The following is a 13943-nucleotide window of genomic DNA, read 5'->3' as shown; positions in this document are numbered from 1 at the left end:
TGTTTTGGGGGGGAAAATATTAGTTTTATTAAGGTTTAGTTTGTAGTTAGACATAGTCGAGAAATGTTCAATTGCAGCTATTATTTTGTTTATATCTGAATTTGGTGTAGTGCAGTATATGTTCAGATCATCTGCAAATGCAGTGAGGTATATTTTGAAGTTGTGTATTGATGGAGGATTGTGATATGTATTTTGTTTAATGTATAGAAAGAGTGGTTCTAGGTATAGGTTAAACAGGAAGGGTGATAGTGGGCATCCTTGTCTTGTTCCATTTTTTATTAGGATCCTATTTGACCAAGTTTTATTTATATACAGAGATGTGTATGGGTTGCTATAGAGAGTTTGGATGATCTGAATGAAGTTATTGGGTATATTAAAGTAGGGTAGTGTTTGGAGTAAGAATTCTAGATTAACCCTATCAAATGCCTTGTGGGCATCCACTACCATTGTGTAGATGTTGATATTGTATCGGTTAGCGTAGGATATTAGTGCATCTAATGTTAATGTATTGTCACTAGTCTGTCTATGTGGTGTAAAACCGGATTGTTCTGGGGAGAGGATTTTTTCTATCAGATTTTTCATTCTGTTTGCAAGTATAGAGGTAAATATTTTAGTATCTATATTTAAGAGGGAGATGGGTCTGTAGCTGTCGGGTTTTGGGGTCTGTGTGTTCTTTTAATATAAATATAGTTTTAGAGGCATTAAAGTGGATATCATTTATTTTATAGTTTATTATGTAATTCAGTGTATAGTATAGTAGTTTGGCTATCAAGGGGGAAATGCTTTGTAAAATTCTGATGTGAGTCCATCCGGACCCGAGCCTTATGCACTTTTAAGTGTTTGATTGTTGTAATAATTTCACTGATGGATATCGGCTCAGTTAGTTTTTTTGTTGGTCTAAATTGAGTTTAGGGAATTTCAGTTTTTGAAGAAAAAGAGTTCTATCTTCCTTTGAGGTTTGTAGTATTTGTGCTCCATATATTTGAGAGTATATTTGTTCAAATGTTTTAATAATGTCTTCATTTTTTGTGTAGTTTTTGTTATATTGGAGGCATTTTTGTATTGGCAGATAATTCTGGCCAGAGCTCTAGATGGTATTTGAGCTTCTTCTGCGTAAGTGGCTAACATTCTGGCTTCATAGAAAGATAGGTTCCTGGTTTCTAACATATATAGATCCCTTTGCAGTTTTAAACGTTCTGCTTCTGTGTGGTTCTTAGGGTTATTTATTAGTTCTTTTTCAAGATGCTCTATTTTTCCTTTCAGTATATGCTCCTCTTTCAGTTGTATTTTTTATAGTATGCTGCTTTTTTGATAAACAATCCTCTGATTTGTGCTTTGGTTGCAGCCCATTCTATGTCAGTTGGTACTTGGGAGTTAGTGATATTTGTAAGAGCTATTTTTAGTATTGCTTCTGTTTCTTTTATTACATCCATTTTGGAAAGTAAATTAGGGTTTAATGACCAATTATGACCCCTATTCTCTAAATATATCTTTTTGTCCCAGTTAATGTTCAGTGTGATTTTGGAGTGATCTGAAAAGAACCTGGTATGTATAGTTATTGTTGGGTCCATGTTAATGAATATGTCAGAGATTAAGAAGAAGTCTATCCTTGACCACCCAGTTTTCTATTATGAACGTTTTCCAGAGGTGAATTGGTGATCTGACAAATCACCCATAGGGATGTGTGAGCCTGTTTCTGTACAACTCCATTTATTACCCAGATCATTCCAACTAGTGAGTCCTGTCATCGATGGTGGTATTGATACAGGTCATGAAGAGGAACGATACCTTTAAAACTTTGCCTGAAAGTCTGTATATTTTGGTATGTTCTGTTTGTATAATAAGCCTACATCTGTGTTACAAACGGAACTGAATGAATACTAGATTTTAGAATGCGTATCTTCAGGAGAGCAGAACACATTATTCCTTGCACTTGCTGAGTTCAAAATGGATGCTGGCCGTCCCACAAACATATACTGGATAGTGTGGCAATCAGAGAATGAATGGATGAATTGAATTCCTTGCAAATGTTGCTGACTGTATTGCATTATAGTCCCATTCCATTAAAGCAAACAGTCATTACATTTTTGCTGCTTTCTTGTAAAGAAGGCCAAAGTCAGATGTAAATCACATCAAAGAACTATTTTCTTTTCGGAAGATTTATGTAATGTTTTCACTAAAAATAATTACACCACCTGCAAAGACCTTCAGGGTCAAAAATTAAATCTTCAGAATTTTAAAAGTCAAAATTCCTAGAAATCTGAGAGTAAATATCTAACAGCAGGCTGTTTCTAAGAATATATACATGTAAGGCATTTGGCCTGCAGTATTGAAATGACACATATTAATATAATGTTGTCATTCTCTGTTATATAAGGGATTTAGGGCTTCATATGTTTTTTATTTTGACAAATTATATTCCACCCGAGCAAAGCTATTTAATACAGCAAGGAAAATGTTTAGATTAAAGATACAAAAATGTAACCATTCTTGGAAATGCAAAATGCATATCTAAACCATTATAAAACATATAATGAGCAAAGAAAGCTGCACATACTATGTTTTTATATCCCTGTATGAAGGGAAAGTTGTAGTTACGCAGTGCATCATTAACCATTTGCAGTCAGAAGTACATCCTGTCTCTACATAGAAAGTAACCAGAGGACTAATTTTTCTACAACATACATTTGGTTTGCCTTTATTTTTCTGATAACCTTAAGTTTGAAGAGCAGAGAAGTGTTTTTGATGTAGGTGAGTATTGATATTTATTTCTTTTACATGAAGCCAGATTAATGAACTCCTTTTAGAAGTACACTATTCTGTCTGACTCATTTCTAGACTAGCATGGTGCCAACTGTAAATTCATGCTCACTGTTAATGGCAAAAAGCAACACATAGGTTCAGAGGTCAGCATAAAAGACTGTCTAACATTCATTTTGACAAGAACCACATCTGAAAGGGATTTTTCCAAACTTCTGAGGTCATTCATTATTCTTTTGCTAAGTAGCAACACAGTGTTTTGAAATAGTCTATATTTTGGAGTCTATATTACAACGTCGAACTCACAGGAGTTCAAACGTTGTAATATCAAACTGTACAGTTCGAAACCCAATAATAACGAAAACACAGAACAGCGATTTTTTTCCCAGGGAAAAAATCTCTATTCTGTGACAAAAAAAAACACAAAAAAAACTTACACTTTAAACTTATACTAAAGTGGTGGGGCTTCGCCCACCACACCCCCCTACTTAAATATACCAACTCCGAGATCGCACCACAGTGGAGGAAATAGCAAAGCCCCGAAAACGGCCCACCAATTTTTTTCCCTGGGAAAAAAAAATCGGTGTGCCATGGCTTTGGTATTGTCATATTTCAGACTTTTGGGTTCAATATTTGCAACATTCGAACTTCTACAAGTTCGACGTTGTAATATAGACCCTATATTTTGCTTTGCTTTCTTCAGAATTAGGATGGAAGGTTAAAGGGAAGTCAAAGAAAATGACAAGGCAGTGAAAGCCAAAGACTGAACTAGGCTATGATCGGTACAAGAATCTGGCACAATTCGTGGAAAAGAAGACAGTTGCTTTTCCCTGACTTTGGAGACTAGGAGTAGGAATAATTAATATTTTTAGGCTTGGGAGGAGCATCCCCTCACATATGCTGGGGTATGTGACTGAGGTATGCTTTGCCCACCTGCATAAATCAGTTGTGTTCATCTTTTTCATTCCCTAATTCCCTGAGAAGGATGAGCATGGGATTTATGTTTCTGCCTTTGTTGTCTGTGTCACTGTTTTACTGTTGATCATTCTGTCTCATTAACAGTTTTGGTCATTTGTATTTTACTGCAGAATATATACAATATTTATTCTAACGTATTTATTTCAAAAAAAGTAGAGATTTTTTGTCTATTGCTGCATTTGCAGTGTAAAGAGTAGCTCTCCTCTGAGCCTAATTTCAGTAATGTATGCCACAGCTAAAACTTTTTATAAGAACATTTCTGCTGGTAAACTGGATACAGTTAGATTTCTGTATGCCTTACTAGTGATTCAGACTTGGAAGGCAAACCAGGCTGAGCAGACCTCTATCACCTCTGTAGTGAAATTTGGTTAGTCTTCAGGTATAACTAGGAAGAGCTTGTCTCTGTTTAGAACTTGCTGTATCCAAAAGCTAAAAATATTTACCTGTAAAAGGTACAATGTAACTTTTAGACTTTCACAAAGTGTCAGTTCATTATGGCATCCCATCTTTTTCTTTTCTGAAAAAAAAGGAAGATGGACAAATGTTGCCTGTGATTAGGTGTACATAGCATTTTAAAATCAGTGTCTACCCTGTCAAGTTTTTTCATATTTGCTGGCTTTCACTTGCCCCCTGAATTAGTCAGGCACAGAGATATCAGCAGGGAAGAAATGTGCACTAAGCAGATGAAGAACAAGTCAGATAGCGAAGGAATAATGATTATTAATAAACAGTAGTACCCATATATCCATATTACAAAATACTGAAACCAGGTAACTGTGAAAAGAAAGTAGAGCAGAGCACATCTTTATTTTTCACCCCTTAATTACACTTACCGACTTTGAGGTCATGGCATATCTGAGTAGATGAAACTGATCACCAGGGAATTTGGTGATCCCCCCCCCCCCCCAGTACTTATGGTCTTTTATGCACCCTAACTACTGTTGCATGGAAGCCCCACAAAAACTACTTCAAGTAAAAAGTAAAATAATGTTTCCATGTTTATGGAAATTAAATCACCCCTGTTTATAGAAAGTAAATTCTGAAATCTTAAAACTTGTCCTGGTTAATGATTTCAGAAAATGAACTACAGAGATTACAGATTTAAACAATAAATGACCAACTGATTACTAATTAATTTCATGACTGCGAACTTTTCCAGGTCTTATATTAGATATTAGATATTATAGTGTACTGTTCATTCTTAAATGAAAACCAGTGTTGTAGCATGTGACTGAAGAAATGTATCATTTCTCCCACTAAATAGAAAATGGTTACCATTCACCTATGCCACTGCTCACTATAGTGTATGGCATAGGCTCAGGGGAAAAAAAACTGCTGAAGGTATATCTTCAGGTGGTCAAGATTAGATTCCTTGAATACGAAGTGCCTGAAAAATAATACATTGAGGATCAGATATCCATGACTGTATTCCATAGGAAGTAACTACCAGTTCACCAGCACTGATTCCTTTGTTATGAGATATGTTTTCATGTTTGTGCAACTGTGGAGTTCATATTTATATATTCAGGGGGTGGGGGCTTGCCTCCCATATTAGGGTGCAGGGGAGGATGGCTTCTTTGCAGATGGTTGAGTTGAAATTCATTGTGTCAGAAACCCATAGCAAATCATTGCTGGTGCAATTTCTAAGTGTGCACCAGCAACAATGTAGTTGTTTATGATGCCAGATTTCATTATCGTGTCACTATTTTCTATGAGGTAGGCAAATGTAGCCCTTGTGTTTCACTTTGATGTGATAGGCAGCACTGAGTTATTAATATTTTACTTGAAATGCGACATATACATGTGGTGATGCTCACCATATTAGTGCACAAATATGACACACAAATTTCCTTTAATGATGCTGCATTGTTTAAAATCCCATTGTATAACAGGACTGCTTAAGATTATGGAGTCCATATCACATGATATCATTTTTTACTATGTGATTTGTTCCTGTATGCCAGACAGCTATTAATCCTCCCTCCAAATGGGCATGCCCTATTAGTACCATTACCTAAGAGTTTCACCCAGGTTGCAGATGCCCAGAAGGAGGACATCATTGCGATAACCATAGAGGTGATTTATGCCTTGACTATCCTTCTGGAAATGAGAGCATTTGTAATGGTCTTACCCTACCCTTGGGTGGGAGGAGATGTAATACACTTCCCACAATACCTTCCCCTTGCAAGTGCACTCTTCTACACACCCTAGTTGAAGGCTACCACCGACACATTTGCATCACCACTTCTAAAGGATTGTGGTAGAGTGCAGCTGATCCAACCTCCCTTGACAGCTCTACAAGGTGCCTTAGCTGTGACATGAAGGCAGCTAGCCTGGACCACAATCATGGTTTTCTCCCTCTCATCCATCACAGTTGGCTTCCATTCATATGACATTGTCCATTTTCTTAACTTCAGCCACGAAGACAGAATGAAGACGAATCTTATGTTGAAGCAGGCAATGTATTTTTTAACAGAACTGAGTACGATTAAATTATAATGTTTTGTGTTGCATTTTGCCTAGTGTGGTTTAAAGTTTCTTTTAATTCTTCCTTTACTTTAGAATCTTTAAGAGGATGGTAGCTGTCAACCTCTTCACCCCAAACATCAAGGGCAAAGTCCAGAAGTAATCAAAGACAAGGCCCAGATTTGAAGATATTTTTTTAAACTATCACTTTTCCTGACGTAGAAAGCTGCCAGAATAAACATACATGAATTAGCATGTATTTTCTCATGTAAAATAAGTCTTTAATGATTGTCATTATTTTTTTTACTGTAAGAAATCTGACATTTTAAGAGCAGTATTTTCTGTCAAAATTAAGGATGCTCCTTTAACATCAGGGCCTGAGAGTTTGCCTTCCACTGCCAGTGATGGTTCTCTGCTCTTTCCTTGCTTGTATGACTTGCATCATTTTTTGTCATGCTGCAACTAAGACAGTTTCTACTTAGTGCTGTTTTCCCCATGTGATTGCAGTGGTAATCTTTTGATGCAGTTTTGAATTTGTAGATATGTCATAATGTTTTCTGAAATATCAGGTTGTGCCAGGTATGACTACAGTGTAAAATCAAGTAAGAAATGCATTTACAGTATTATGTTAGTAATTGTTACATCCCGCCATACTCAGTAGCAACATATTAAGAATCTGTCTTTTAGACAAGTAAAACACATTATTCTTAAATGATGAGCTAAGTACAACAAAAAATGTAATACAATAAAAAATGTGGCTAATAATTACTTTCCATGTGTCAAAGCACATCATAATAGGCAGTAATGAAACTGGGGAATATGTGCCCATTCCTATGGGTAAGCAAGTGATTGAAGGAAAAATATAAAATTAGATTATTCACTTGAAGAAATACCTGTTATATAAATTTAATGGGAGTTGTCCTGTTTAAGGTCTTTTCTCAGACTCCCTTTGTTATTTTGCAGCCCTGTTTCCACACTGCACCCTGCAGGTGTATGTAGATACCCCACAGAGTAGTTTATTAAGATTTTCTTTTGTAATCATTTGAGACAGTCCAGGGTACAGCTCAGTCATTATTCCTTTGTTTTCATTTACATGCACACCCTAGTTCCCAAAACTCCATTATTCATACACAAACAAATATTTTATTAATACAAACATTAACTTCATTTCTGGCATTACTTCAATTTTACTGGTTTTCTAATATCACCTTTCTCTTGCTTTATTTTTTTAGAGCACACGATTTCTTGCACAGAGCCAGAGTAAAGAGACATAATTTGACTGTAATGGCCATCACGGTCTCCCATCAGCTGACCACAGGACCTAGTGAAATAAAGATAATTAATCCCTTAACCCCACTGTAAACAGGGAGACATTCCAGTTGTTTTTCCCCTTTATCATATTTTGACTTTCAGTTGCACTCCCTTTTTATTGACTGATGGGTAAGTTATGGTTCGTGTTTTAAATATGCACTAAAGTATCTTTTTGTCAGTGATTAATTTGTTGTTTACCGGGTAGTCTGACTGGGTACATAATTGACCCCTTTTCAGTAGGGGCCCAGTAAGAAAAACTCATAAAAATTTGACAACTTATTATAGACATTTGATATGATAAAAACATAGTAACAACATCTAGAGACAGTAACACCAGAGTTGATAACATACTTATGTCGTTAGAAATTACATTAAACAACAATAAAATGGTTGGGCAAAAAAAAAATAATAACAGTAAAACATTTCTAGAACTTAAATTGTTTTAGATAGGTGTTGCTGAAAATAGGAATCAGAAACATATTAGAGTTTAATAGCAGAATAAATAGTGCAAAGAGAAAGCTTTAAGGCAAAGAGAGACAGTAAAAGAAGAGAGAAAAAAGCAGAGGGGGAAAAACAAAGTGACGTTAAAGAAAAGGATGTTTAGTGTAGAACAGTCATAGCTAAAAGTGAACATTTATTTGGTAAAGATGTGAGGGTTAGTAAGAATGGAGAGAGGTAGTTGCTGTAGTATGTTTAAGTTCTGGCTGTTAGTTAAAGAAAGGAAAAGGGGTTGGAGTTTGGATTTAAGGCTGAGTCATACCTGGTCACCTTGTGTGATATACAGGAGAGGAGCACCAGCGTATTCTGTTAGTAGCTAGGCAGGATTTTAGCTTGTGTTTTAAAACTGATTCTGGAGTGTTCTTGCCTAAGGGAGAGTGGAATGTCATTCTAGATTTTGGAGGTGTAGAATGAAAAGAGGGAGTCACCTACAGAACTGGTAGATTTGAAGACAGTAGATCAGAGGTGCCTAGTCGGGGTTTAACTATCTAACTTAGTTTTTCATTACAAGTATACTGGGCAATAAAGTATGACCCTACAATGCCTTGTTAATAGCATTTCAGAACCATATAGCAAGAGCAGAACTGTATTTTCTAATTAATATTTTTTTTGACAAATTAGATTAGCTTTACACTCTTGGTAACCTGGGTAACATGTTTGTATGTTGGCCTTTTTTGTTCCGTTTGTATCCAGTAACTTGGAGCTACCTGAACATGATTGTCAGTGTGAATAAGTAAATAAGTTCATCTCAGCTACCAGACAGAGGCCAGTTTGGCACGCCTTCCAGAAATTATAAGTCTTCCATGTGCTACTCCTTGTTAACATTACATTTGTTGTCCCGTTTTTCTCGTCTCTTACAGTTATTGTCCACCTTGCATTTGTTCTTCTTTTCTCTTAGCCTTATTGACCTAGCTCACATGGGAGTTTTCTGTCATTCACCCCCCCCCCCCCCCCAACTGTTTTTCACTGTCAGGTCTTGTACACATATGTCATTCCTCCCCTAGCCTGACTCACATTCACTGTATTATTTCTTTGCTAGACAATCTGCTTGAATCTAGCCTAGGCTGCCCAAGTTCCCCTATTTTTCAAATTTTAGCATACCTATGACTGTCTAAGTATACTTGAAGCTTTAGACTTTTTTCTCCAGTGATTTTATTGCTTATCAGTTCAAAGCTTTCAAGCCTATTTAAATAATGCATGTTTCCTATACCTTTGTTAAGTTACCTATTAGAATTTTGTTGGTTGCCCAGTTGGCTCATGGTTTATATCACTTTTAATGACATTATGAGGCATTAACTGCTAACTACTGTGTTTCCATTATATATTCCCACAGTATCACCACATACTGTTATTTCGCACACTTAGCACATTTAGAACACCATTAGAAGTACTTTTGTACTATTTATTTCAGACTCACTGCAACATTATATCGTTTTTGCTGTTGCAGAGATCAGTGTCAGTCAGTAGTACAATCATTGCAAGTGAAGGCAGGTCAGCAATTGCTCATTCAGTTGATTAGATATCCATTTTGCAATCTGTACAAATTTTGAGCTTATGTCATTTGGCTCATAAGCATCAAGAATAAAATCAAAGAAGAAACTGCTAATATTTTTATATGTTTTAATATTTTCGACAACTCAAAATGTGCATGCTGTTGGGGGTGGGCTTGGTACTTTTCAACAAAAGGAGGCATGGGTTATGAGGTATGGATCACAGACAAAAATATCAACAAAGCACGAACAGGTTAAGATGGTGGAGTGGCCCATATATTCTTCATGATCTCTCAATCCATAATTCATAGATGTCCTTCTATTCTACATCCTTAAAAAGAAAACAGAAGAAAAACACAGGGCTAAAGACCGTACTCCAGCTAGGGAGACTTTTTCCCAGTCTGTATTCAAGGCCTTTCAGGTACTCCAGACCCAGATTCCCCAGTCAGGCCAACCAATTGTTTCATAGTTTTCCTCCTCAGATGTGTTATTGACCTATTGCTCTCAGATTGAATCCCCTAAGGATTTTGCTCCTCCTGAAGACGAAGAGTCCCTCACTCCTGATTCCTGTGGAGAAGATTTCTCCTTTAGGGATACTATTTCCCTGCTTAGGCAGCATTTTAAGTGGGAGGTCTCAGATGTTTTTGAAACCAAGAAGAGATATTTTGAACTCCTGCAGATTGAGCATCCCTAGCTCACATGGGAGTTTTCTGTCATTCATCCCCCCCCCCCAACTGTTTTTCACTGTCAGGTCTTGTACACATATGTCGTTCCTCCCCTACCCTGTCTCACATTCACTGTATTATTTCTTTGCTAGACAATCTGCTTGAATCTAGCCTAGGCTGCCCAAGTTCCCCTATTTTTCAAATTTTAGCATACCTATGACTGTCTAACTATACTTGAAGCTTTAGACTTTTTCCTCCAGTGATTTTATTGCTTATCAGTTCAAAGCTTTCAAGCCTATTTAAATAATGCATGTTTCCTATACCTTTGTTAAGTTACCTATTAGAATTTTGTTGGTTGCCCAGTTGGCTCATGGTTTATATCACTTTTAATGACATTATGAGGCATTAACTGCTAACTACTGTGTTTCCATTATATATCCCCACAGTATCACCACATACTGTTATTTCGTACACTTAGTACATTTAGAACACCATTAGAAGTACTTTTGTACTATTTATTTCACACTCACTGCAACATTATATCGTTTTTGCTGTTGCAGAGATCAGTGTCAGTCAGTAGTACAATTATTGCAAGTGAAGGCAGGTCAGCAATTGCTCATTCAGTTTATTAGATATCCATTTTGCAATCTGTACAAATTTTGAGCTTATGTCATTTGACTCATAAGCATCAAGAATAAAATCAAAGAAGAAACTGCTAATATTTTTATATGTTTTAATATTTTCGACAACTCAAACTGTGCATGCTGCTGGGGGTGGGCTTGGTACTTTTCAACAAAAGGAGGCATGGGTTATGAGGTACGGATCACAGACAAAAATATCAACAAAGCACAAACAGGTTAAGATGGTGGAGTGGCCCATATATTCTTCATGATCTCTCAATCCATAATTCATAGATGTCCTTCTATTCTACATCAAAAAGAAAACAGAAGAGAAACACAGGACTAAAGACCCTACTCCAGCTAGGGAGACTTTTTCCCAGTCTGTATTCAAGGCCTTTCAGGTACTCCAGACCCAGATTCCCCAGTCAGGCCAACCAGTTGTTTCACAGTTTTCCTCCTCAGGTGAGTTCTTGACCTATTGCTCTCAGATTGAATCCCCTAAGGATTTTGCTCTTCCTGAAGAAGAAGAGTCCCTCACTCCTGATTCCTGTGGAGAAGATTTCTCCTTTAGGGATACTATTTCCCTGCTTAGGCAGCATTTTAAGTGGGAGGTCTCAGATGTTTTTGAAAGCAAGAAGAGATATTTTGAACTCCTGCAGATTGAGCATCCCTCACCCTCTGCAGTCCCACCTTTACTTCCAGCATTCCTGGATGCTTTCTTAGCTGCTTCCCAGAGCACAGAGTCACAGCCTCCTGCTAACAAGAAACCAGACAGATTTTATAATGTGACTGCAAAGTAGCAGTATATTTTCAAGAATCTGCCAGCAGATCCTGCTGTTATTGCAGTTTCAGTTGACAAGTCTTCAAGGCAGCTACCTTCATCTTCCCTTTTTCCCACTGATAAGGATAGTAAATTTATGGATAGTATGGGGAAGAAGATATATACTTCTTCCACCTTGGCAACAAGAGCACTTAGCTATCAGACTTATATGGCCAAGTTTATTCGGGATTCCCTGGCCAAGGCCAATACTCTACTGTCTGACATGCCTGATTCACTAGCTAAGGCTCAGCTACATACACTTCTCTCCACGGTATCACAGGTGACTAGACACTCAATTAAGTGCAGCTATGATGCTGTTGAAGCCTCTTCCAAGTTGGTCGCTTCTGGTTCTGTGTTAAGGAGGTTCTCATAGTTGAGACTCCAACCTTTGCCTTTGCATGTCCAAGCTAAATTGTTAGATGCCCCTTTGGATAAATCAGCACTCTTTGGAGCAGCCTCTGCAGATATATTTAAGTCACTGAGGAAAGAGGAAAAGATTTAAAGAATCTGAAACATTTATTGGTTTCACCTGTTCCCAGATTCCATAGGAACTACACCCAAAAGCCTAGCTTTGTCAGGAGGCAGTACTCCCATTCCTCTGTTGCTCAGTCCAGAGGATGAAGACAACCTAAGAACCAATCTGTTCCTAGATCTTCTTCCTCCTCAACACCTTCTTTCTTTTGGAGGCAGCCAAACCCAAATAAAACTCCTCCGCTGTGACTCTCTTCCCTTACCCACCTCCACTCCCCTCACCCTAGACCTACCCTCCTGGCAGAAAATTACCACAGACAGGTGGGTGCTCTCCATCATCGAGAGAGGATACTTCTTGACTTGGTGGGCATCTCCACCATTCCAGGGAGTTCCACAACCCACACCCAGCCAGCTTCCACTCTTTCCCACTATCCTGAGCCAACTCCTCTCTCAGGGCACTATAGAAGAAGTACCTAAGGATCAGTTAGCCAAGGGATTTTATTCCAGGATAATTCTGGTTCCAAGAAAAGAGGGTCCTTGGAGACCCATTCTTGACCTATCCTACCTCAATATATTCCTCAAAGTGCCTACCTTCAAAATGCTCTCATTAGAGCACCTTCTTCCCCTTATTCCTCAGCAAGCCTTCATGGCCTTCCTGGATCTGAAGGATGCATTTCTTCCCATCCCTATTCATCCCACCTACAGGACATTTCTTCATTTCTCAGTAGGTTCCTCACATTTTCAGTTCTCTGCCTTGCCCTTTGGACTCTTCACAGCCCTAAGAGTATTCACCAAATGTCTCGCCCCAGTCGTAGCATATTGCAGAATACAGGGCATACACATTTATCCTTACTTGGACAATCTTCTGATCCTACAACAAGATTCTCTCACCCTGTCTCAACACCTGGACTTGGTTCGCAGGATCTTGCAGAAACTAGGTTTCACTGTGAATTGCCTAAAGTCTCAGATGACTCCCTCACAAGATCTTGTTTTCCTTGGTTGCAGGATAAGGACAGACCTGATGTCAGTCTTTGTCCCCACCCAGAAAGTGGAATTTCTCACCCAATTTTACCACTCCCTCCTACCACTATCAACCATCTCAGCCAGAGAATTCCTGAGAATCCGGGGATTCATGGCTTCCTTAATCCCCATGATCCCTTTAGCCAGGATGCACATGAGGAAGTTTCAATGGGTATTGAGAAATTCTTGGAACCAACACATTCATCCCTTGGAAACAAATCTTCCTCTTCTTCCCTGCTTAAAAAGGGAACTTACCTGGTGGATCTCAACTATCACCCTCAATCAAGGGGTGCACTTGCAGATTCCTCCACCCAAACAACACCTTTGCACAGCTGCATTAGATCTAGGTTGGGGGGCTATCCTTCACAGTACCAACATCCAACACAAAGTGCAGGGGGAGTGGTCCATTCAAGAAAGAAAGGACCACATTAACCTAAAAGAGTTAAGGGCCCTTTTCCTGACAATAAAGACCTTTCAGGAGATCCTTCTGCCAAGCACATTGAAGGTCATCACAGACAACATGACAGTCCTGTGGTACATAAACAAACAGGGAGGAACAAAATCCTACCCTCTTTGCAGTCTTGCAATTCAAATCTGGTCCCTGGCAACAGCACTACAGATTAATTTGCAGGCAGTTTACATTCCATCAGAAGACAATGTGATGGCAGACACCCTGAGCAGGACATTAACAAACTCCCACGAATGGATTCTTCACAGGGAGGTGATCTAGTTCACAGGTTGGGTATTCCCCAGGTAGATCTGTTTGCCTCCTCTCAGAACAGACAGATGCCCCTCTTTTGCACAAGGCTTCCCCATCCACAACCCTGGAAGGTGGACGCCTTCT

General features: G+C 38.3%; 1 protein-coding gene across 3 annotated transcripts in view; it reads left to right on the top strand.

Annotated features, from left to right (window-relative positions):
- DACH1 (dachshund family transcription factor 1) overlaps nucleotides 1-13943 on the top strand; it is a 1758683-nt gene that overhangs the window by 1165961 nt on the left and 578779 nt on the right. The window lies entirely within an intron of this gene.

The sequence above is a fragment of the Protopterus annectens genome, chromosome 5.part0 (genome assembly GCF_019279795.1).
Source record: "Protopterus annectens isolate FY-2018-M chromosome 5.part0, PAN1.0, whole genome shotgun sequence".
NCBI classification, from domain to species: Eukaryota; Metazoa; Chordata; order Ceratodontiformes; family Protopteridae; genus Protopterus; species Protopterus annectens.
Note: the sequence above shows the minus strand (reverse complement) of the source record. Positions and strands in the feature narration are given on the sequence as shown.